This window comes from Nicotiana tabacum, chromosome 16 (assembly GCF_000715075.1).
Source record: "Nicotiana tabacum cultivar K326 chromosome 16, ASM71507v2, whole genome shotgun sequence".
Taxonomy (NCBI): Eukaryota; Viridiplantae; Streptophyta; class Magnoliopsida; order Solanales; family Solanaceae; genus Nicotiana; species Nicotiana tabacum.
The window spans coordinates 131,590,443-131,599,179 of record NC_134095.1 but is presented as its reverse complement, the minus strand read 5'-3'; the positions used below and the strand labels follow the sequence as shown (position 1 = coordinate 131,599,179).

The window sequence follows — 8,737 nt, the reverse complement described above, 5'->3', positions numbered from 1 at the left end:
CTCTCTCCTCGCCTCCCTCTTCTGCAGTCTTCTTAAAGAAAAAGAACAATTTAGCAATCTCGAAGAAGAGATGTAAAAGAACCTCTCCCTTTGATTAATGAGAGTCACAACGAAAGTTCCAATAAGATTGGTTACTTCTATTTCATCTCATGTACTATTTGTTCAATTAGCTCATTGATCTGGAATATATTATGTCTAACTAAGATTTACCCCTTCATTTTCTTTGATTGATTTATTAAAAAAGATTTCAATATCTTTTGAGTCAAACAAATACTACGACTAGACTGGATTTACATGTTTCTGCCAGCGGAAGGAAGGCGAAAGCGCAATATCATTATGTATCTCAGTGTTAGTAGGTTGCTACTTTTTGAAGACCATAAAGGAGGAGAAATTGGCATACAAATAAGGAAAAATAAATTTTAATATACATATTATTATTGTGATATACACTTATTGGCCATATGGTGTCAATATCTATAACTAGGGTTTTTTCCTGCTAATTATGTAGGTACGTTGTCACACCTTATTAAAATTTCGAATGTAAATAGTTTCAGACGCGGGATAACAGTGAAAAAGGGTAAAAAAAATAGCACGGGCTAGCCAGTTTTCGGACTGGTCATTAAAAAATAGCCATCGTTTGTAAAGTCATTGAAAAATAGCCCCTATTTTACTGCAACACAGAAAGTTCTAGCATAATATACGGGAGATCGGTGCATCTGTGTATGAACTTTCAGCATATTATGCTGGAACTCCAACACGCGAAAAGTTCTAGTATAAATCTCCAGCATATTATGTTGGACCGGTATATTATACTGGAACTCTAATATATTATACTGGAAAATATACTGAAGTGTTTTTCTAGATTTTGAATAGCGTTTTCGTTCAAATTTATCTTTATATAAAAAGTGACTAAATTTTAATTATTTTTAAAACTATAACTATTTTTGAATAATCACTTGTAAATCGAGCTATTTTTAAATTTCTCCCTGAAAAAAGCCCTAAAAATATGCAGTTCTCAACGGGCTTAATGTTTTCCACCCCATCTTCTAATGGGCTTTAAGACACTAACTAAACGAGAAAAGGAATAGGCTTTCTGATTCCATTCCGACGAAAAGCCCCCCAACCAGCTAGTCCCATACCGACCAGAACATAAAACTACAATGGAGTTCGTCCCTTCGGGGACATCCGATAAAATTGGAACGATACAGAGAAGATTAGCATGGCCCCTGCGCAAGGATGACACGCACAAATCGAGAAATGGTCCAAATTTTTTTTTCCTTTTCCTCTCCTCAATTTGTTAGGGTTTTGTTCGAACATTCAATCTCAGGTCTGTTTCGTCCTCCTTATTTTTGTTTTGTTTCATTATTTTTGTTTTGTTTTGTTTCATTATCCCTCTTTGGTTATGTAAATTGTTATAAAAGTTTCTTGCTTTATCAAATATCCATTAACATTTCCTTTGGGTGGTTTAGTTGTTGAACTAACCATCTAAATAATTGGTCCGATTAGAGAGTTATAAGCTGAGATATCCTTGCTATTGCATGCTTTATGTGAGAGTGAAGTAGCTATTTTCATGTTTTCGTGACAGTAAAACAATTATTTAGATAGCTGCTGCTCTTGGCTTCCATGAACGAATAAATCATACAGAAATTGATCGTCATTTTGTTCTACAAATTGTGCGAGAAAAGAAAACCCAAACTGAGTATATTTACAGCCATTGTTGAAAGTTAATGTAGTAACTAGTACAATTAGCTGCTACTGATATACATTATAAGTGATTTTGCGTGATGATAGTGAGGTTGAGAAATAGTGGATGACTGTTTGTGTATATACAAACATAGTTATGTCTGCGGAAATATAGGATGGCATTCTTTTGTACATTTATTGGACGCATTTGTTGGATGAATACAATAAATAGTTATTGTGCATCAATTTATACTCTTTTGTTCTCTAACTCAACTACATCCCACTGTCCTTCTGTTCTTAGTTCAAGCTCGTTTTAATCCCTCTAAATTTAGAATCTTGACATCAGCTTCAAGAGATTTCGAGCAAATAAAACTAGGAATGGAAATCCTAGGTGAAATTTTTTGCAGAGATCTAAGAAAAGCAAAGAAAATATTTTTTCTTTTGGTAGTAGTCAAAAAGGCTTGTAATCATGCTCTTTGTATTATTCTTGGTTGAGTTATAATTGTTCTTGACACCCTATATTTCATTAAAGGTGATTGTGTAAAATATAGATGAGGAACAAAATCTTATAAAAAGCAAAATGTTAACGATTAAGTTACACCTACGGTGAAGTAACTATCTATATCTGGAAGGGACAATGGAGGAGTATGCTGTATAATTGAAAAAAGGAAAAAAAAGAAAAGGAAATATAGTGCTTGAAAATGAAAGCAAAATTGGAATGCTCGGAGAAGATTAATATAGCCCCTGCTGCGCAAGGATGAAACCCACAAATCGAGATATGGACCAAATTTTTTTGACATTTTTTGATCTGGCTTTAAACAAGTTATGGTCCTCTTTCATCGCAGGTCATATGGGTCTGTGTCGATCGGATGGCGCCAGTCAAATGATCGGAAAATCAGGCCACCGGAAAAAGAGGATGCCGGTGAGGGAATCGGAGCTGTGAGAGAGAAACTCATGTTTGATCTCCAAACGAAAGCTGATAAGATAAAAGATGCGACTTTTAGAGAAGGTTTGGAGGAGCAACCGGAGAAGGAACTGTCTCCGCCGCTGGCGAAAACTGCGACGGCGGCTGTATCATATGCCTGTGAATTGTCCAGGCTGTGGAACTTGAGGACTCGGCGTGCGGCTTGTAAGGAGCCTAACAGATTCGTTGCCGGTGCCGGCGGAAGTGGTGGTGGTGGATCGAAAGGAGGGTTGAAGATTGATGCTAATAGAACTAATGCTCTGTCGTTGTTAAGGACGGAAAACAAATCTCCGACACTTCGAAGTGATTTGCCGGTGGAGCGGCCGCCGGAGCTTCTACCGCCGGCGAGAATAGACAGAGAGTAAAGTTTTTGGTTCCCCTTTCGCGAGGAGAAATCGAGGAGGATTTCATGGCGATGGTTGGACATAGGCCACCTCGTAGACCCAAGAAACGAGCTAAATTTGTTCAAAAGAATTTGGATGTAAGTAAAAAAATTTCCTCTATAAATTGAAGCTTTTGATTTATGATGATCGGACTAAATATATGGAATACATATAAAAGATTGTAATTTGCACATAGCAGTAGTTGTTGTTGATGATCATTTTGATAGTGTAATGTGAATTGATGTTTCAGTGCAGACGTTATTTCCAGGGTTGTGGTTGACGGAAATTACACCTGACTTATTCAAAGTTCCTAAAGATCAGTACATTGAAAAGGTAAACATTCATCATTTTGTACTTTGAAGACTAGTCATGTTTCAGATTTGGATATCATGATTTATCTCAACGCTAGTTTGGAAGCTAATCATGATTTTGATGTTTGTTTTTGCAGATGGGAAGTTGGAAGCTTGTTTTTTTCTCTGACAAAAGATGATGTGTAATGGTTCGCCTGAGTTTGGAAATTTTGATGAAATCATTGAATTTCCTCGGGTAACAGAAACGGTGTAGAAAGGAGAAAGTTTTGTTGCTCCGGTGATGCTAATTCTGTTAAAATGATTCGATTTGTTTATAATCTTCTCTATTTATGTTCATCGGAATACGTTTAACATAGTAGGTATGTTCTCAGATCAAAGACAATTGTTCACAATGTGAGCTGAATTTTTAATATTTTCAAGTGAATTATTCACTACCTTGTTCCTGTTCTCCGTAAATTCAATTGTTTGTATTCCTCATGAAGTAGTTCTTTACTTTCTTCTGTCTGATAATCCAAGAGCAAAATTTTCCTATCTGCGCTTGATCTTCTGAAAGTGCAAGCTCCCTCTTCAATCGTAAGAAATTGTAGTAATATTCTATGGCAGATTTCAAACTTCTGCTGCTGTTTACTCTTTTTTTTTTTTTATGTTAGCTTGATCTTGAAAACCTGAACTACAAGTAAAATGTTTCTGCTAAGTTGCCTGAAATCTGCACTTTACGTCTTTTTTGCTGAGTAGCTACTAGTAACTAATGATGTATGTCCAGATTGATCTGTTATTTCTTGCATTTGAATTTATATCTCTTAGAGTCACATGTTGTAAAATGTAATACCTTGGATACTTTCCTGAGTGATGAGCTGTTTGCTAAACAGGAATGCTGGAAAATTATGAATATATGTTTTTCCATGATAGAACCAATGCAGTTATTTAAAGGATTATAATGTAATGAAAAAGTGTTGAAAAGGAAAGAATTTTACTTCAGATTTGAATGCATGAACTTGAAACTGGAAGCATCATTTCTTTTAAATGATTAGTATATTTGCTGGTTAAAAGGTCTCTGCAAAGTGTATGATTAGTATATTTTATCAACAACATAACATACCCAATGTAATCCCACAAGAGGAGTAATTAGTATATTTTATCAAGAACTTAATTTATATATATATTGGTAGTGTAAAGCTCTTTTAACACTATAAGGGCTCGTTTGGTACGAGGGATAAGGGATAATTAATCCCGGAATTAAATTTGAGATGAATTTATCCCATTTTTTATGGGGACAAAATCGCGGTATAACTAATTCCGGGATTAGTTATCCCGGAATTGTGGTGTTTTTTAATCCTTATGGAAGGGTGGGATAACTAATTCCAGGATAAATAATACCAGAATAATTAATCCCGGGATAACTTATTTCCAGCCAAACGACCCCTAAGTATATTTTTTACCTATTATAGCGAATTATTTACTCTTATTTCATATGTTCAAATTAGGTGTATAATTATCTGTTGTAGGTAATTTTTTAACCTGTTAGTGCAGAAAACTCAGGCTCAACTTTGAAAGCATTAGTGGATTTGGTTATTTGGTTTGGTATGGGTGGCTAATTGAATCATTTACGTAGACCATTCATTATTGGGAACATTATCCTACTTTCTTGTTTATGCAGTGGAAGCTTTGATAATATATTGCAAGCACTTTTGTATATGGGAATTGCATCGAGGGTCAGCTTCGTAATGGATCAGACTAGAGCACGAAGACAAGGTATCGAGTTCGCGAATCGAAGTGCCTGTCGAGATCGAGGCCAGCAACGATCAAGACCAAATATGACAGACTTCGAGCAAGGCGCAATAACGGAAAGACGAGATATTCGTAATCGGTCGAAGATCACGGCGGAAATCCCGGAACAAATTTGATCAAGGGCGATTGTTCAGGCTAATCATGGGATTTACTTCCGTAATTAGAATTGTACCTGTCACACCTCCTTTTTACCACCCCGGAAGGGGTATAAGGAAGTTTTTTCCAATTTAAGTGACAATCAAAACGTGATTTATTTATTTATTCAGAGTCGCCACTTGGGATAATTTATGGTGTCCCAAGTCACCGGTTTCAAATCCCAAATCGAAGAAGATTGTCTCTGTTTTAAGTCTGCGAACACAGAAATTTGGGTAAGGAATTCTGTTAACCCGAGAGAAGGTGTTAAGCATTCCCGGGTTCCGTGATTTTAGCACGGTTGCTCAACTGTTATTATTGGCCTATTTATTTGATTTTAAAACATCTTTGAAACCTATGTGCATTTTATTCCTTTTAAAACCGCTTTTAATAATCTAATTATTATACAATTAATTATTTGATTACACATTGCGAATCATGTCACGGGAATCGTACCCACGATCCATAACATGTTTACTTTATTGACAAGATTAAATTGTGGCCGGGTCACATGAATGTACCCCCGGATTTTTAGAAAATAAATGTCACGACTACGTCACGGGAACCGTACCCGTAGTTGTGATGTTTTATTATGACGCGCCTAGAGCAAGTTAAAATATTCAAAGACTAATTACTAATCTAAACTCAGTTGAAACTCCGCGAGGTCAAATAAATCAACTAAAAAAACTCACGTCATCAACCCTTTTTAGCTTAGGGCGCCCAACTCAAATCTAATCATCCAAGCACAATTCCTGAATACTCATCAATACGTAAAATAATAAGATATGATTTGAACTTAAACTGATAGGGACATCATTAGCAAAGAAAACAATTTGATGAACGAACAGAAAATAAACTGACCCCTGTCTCACTATACTGGACAAACTTTTAATGCCAAACTCTTCTGACTTTCTTTCTTCATACATTCAATAGTGTTTCATTGTCATGGAGTACAAATTGAATACAAAATCAAGCAACTACTATGAAAGAACCTGGCTAATAAAACACTCCAAGGCACCAGATTTGTTTAAATAGAAAGAACTTCCGGTGAATGCAACAATATAAGAAATTCTGGCAAATTTGATTTACTCCACATAACCTCAAAAAATTAAACGCAGCGGCAGAGAAATGAGCCTGCACAAAGCTATTTGAAACATGAAAAACCAATTGCAACAGTTTGACTCATTCTTAATTTGATACCCTAAAAATGGATTTTAAACCAACAACTATAACTAAAGCACGACTTGGATTTCCATTGACTTAACAAGACTTAAAAATTAGCATAAATATTCATCCCCAGATCGACCAAGTTGTCTTTAGCCCCCAGAACATCCAAATGCGACCACTCCCCTTGTTAAGCAAACTGAGAAATTAATTGCCAAAGAGGGCTGGGGAAATGTTCATTGATATACTACTGCTTCATTGCCAAATAAAGTTAACTGAGTAAAATAGGCACTCATATCAAAGTACTACTGCCGATGGGACAAGGAGAAACTGAAAAGAGAAGACTACAAGATATTTAACCTCTTAAGAACTGTTAACTCTAGAAGTGAAACTCAAATCGATGGGGCAACTATGAACAAAACTTAATTATAAATCAAGGACTTAAGCTAGCGGCAATCCAGGAATCGTTCAAAGCCCAGTTCATGTCCGAGTATTGGTGAATATGCAAAAGAAAGCTATGAAACTTAAGGGACGATGATTCAGTTATTTCAAAATCCAAGCGCAAGAGTGTTATTCAAGTGAAAAAGAAAAATGGATGCAGTTCTGTACATACATATTTCGCATGACAACTTAACCTCTGTTTTGAACCCAAAATCTAAGAAGCAGGATTATCACCATCACAGCTGCCAAATGCAGATACTCTAACAGAAACTAGCGCTTCAAATAGCCTGACACAACTGACTCATGTTTGAAAAAAGCAAGAAAGCGAACAAATGGTCTATACATTTTTAGCAATAGGCATGAACAAAACTAGCAAATTGACTTCAGCAAACAGCAAGACATGCATATTTAGTCCTAATTCCAGTAAAGTAACAGCTGCAATGGTGCCAATCTTGGCCAAAAGTGAAGCAGACCACTAGAACTGTGAGCACATAGATAGCTAGTTCAACTGATTGGAATTTTAGTGTCCAGATAGTCATGCATTCCTAACGTAAAGGCATGAATGAAAACTACGCGTAACTCGACTGATTTGTGACTAGTACATGAGCAAGCATGAAATTTCAGATCAATACATGATTCATTCACCTGATTCAACTAGCGAGAACACACCAACTTGACAACTCATGATACAATAAAACCGAACAAAGTTAAACTTCGACTAATTAGCAACCAGATTTCAAACATTTTTCCCAAACAAACCATGATCCAATAGTGATAGAAGGGCAAATGAGCACACACAGCTACATGTTTAGATGAATTCCAAGACTAGAGGATTATATGGACATTCAATAGCACACATGTGAAATCATGGAAGAAGCTGAAAACAAGAAGAACAGAGCAGCAAAAATGACAAATGTCAACTATTACTTTAAACTTCAACACGTTTTATAGTTCATTCAGAGATCGATTCACAACGAGAACCAAAGGGAAGAAAGAAATGAACCTGGAAATAAGAGACTGAATTAATACAACACTGAAATCGACCAAAAGGAAGCAAATAGCAGCTGAAAATCAACCCTCGAGCAGCAACAACCTTGAACTTCTCAAATGACTTCCATTTTTAAACCAAAATCCAGAATCAAAATGAAGAAGACGGACTCTAGAGATTTCGAAAAAAAAAAACTTTAAACAATAATTGACATGAAATGAAATAGCCGAACACTCAATGATTTTTTTTGTTGTTCCAGTATCAGAAATAAAAGAACAATAAAAGCTGAAGAAGAAAAATCTCTCAAATTCTTTTCCAAAATCCTCTCTAAAAATCCCTCTGAATCCTCCTCCCCTTACAAAATTGGATCTGGTCCCTTTTGACAACGAGCCCTTGATAAATGTGAGGCTCAGATTGAGTGAAATCAATCCAACGCCTCACACTCATCCAACAATCGTTCTCCAGAACCTTCCAATCGCGTGCTATATCTCAAATCGGGCGAGTAAGAGGAGGGAGAATATTTGGTGTCAGAAACCGTTAGAATTACTCTACTATATAAAGAGGGTTTTAACCACTTTGTAGACACCTCACATTCACGCATATCAAAGCATACAATACTTCCCATCTTATATTCTCACTTTAACTTACATTCTCTTATTCATCAGCTTGTCACATTTTAATCGTTCTCGAACAAAGCTCGAGGGTATTCAAGCTCGAGAGCTGAATTATGTTCAAACACTAGTTTGCTTTATTTTATTGTCAATTTTTATTATTAATCTTTGTATTTATCAATTGGTATTAGCCGAAATCATGTATCCTTAAAATCACATTATAAGTTTAATTGTTATCCAATTTTTAGGGTAAACAACTTTACAATTGAATG

The 8,737-nt window shown here is 35.8% G+C and overlaps 2 long non-coding RNA genes and 2 other non-coding genes across 5 annotated transcripts; 3 read left to right on the top strand and 1 right to left on the bottom strand.

The window, feature by feature from the left end:
* The first annotated feature begins 1,067 nt into the window (after positions 1-1,067).
* On the top strand, positions 1,068-5,574 carry LOC142170769 (uncharacterized). Of its 2 annotated transcripts, XR_012700293.1 has the most exons (5): positions 1,068-1,327; positions 2,529-3,128; positions 3,281-3,363; positions 3,479-3,700; positions 4,999-5,574. It is a non-coding gene; the product is annotated as an uncharacterized LOC142170769 (long non-coding RNA). The 2 variants fall into 2 exon arrangements; XR_012700292.1 differs by lacking the exon at positions 4,999-5,574 and having other exon boundaries at positions 1,070-1,327; positions 3,479-3,816.
* On the top strand, positions 1,170-1,272 carry LOC142171306 (U6 spliceosomal RNA). Its single transcript, XR_012700880.1, has one exon. It is a non-coding gene; the product is annotated as a U6 spliceosomal RNA (small nuclear RNA).
* On the top strand, positions 2,370-2,476 carry LOC142171318 (U6 spliceosomal RNA). The gene has a single exon (XR_012700890.1). It is a non-coding gene; the product is annotated as a U6 spliceosomal RNA (small nuclear RNA).
* Positions 5,575-6,077: 503 nt separating the features above from the next.
* LOC107829723 (uncharacterized) lies at positions 6,078-8,456 on the bottom strand. Its single transcript, XR_001658001.2, has 2 exons — positions 7,870-8,456; positions 6,078-6,395 (listed from the first exon to the last, which is right to left on the bottom strand). It is a non-coding gene; the product is annotated as an uncharacterized LOC107829723 (long non-coding RNA).
* Positions 8,457-8,737: the final 281 nt, after the last annotated feature.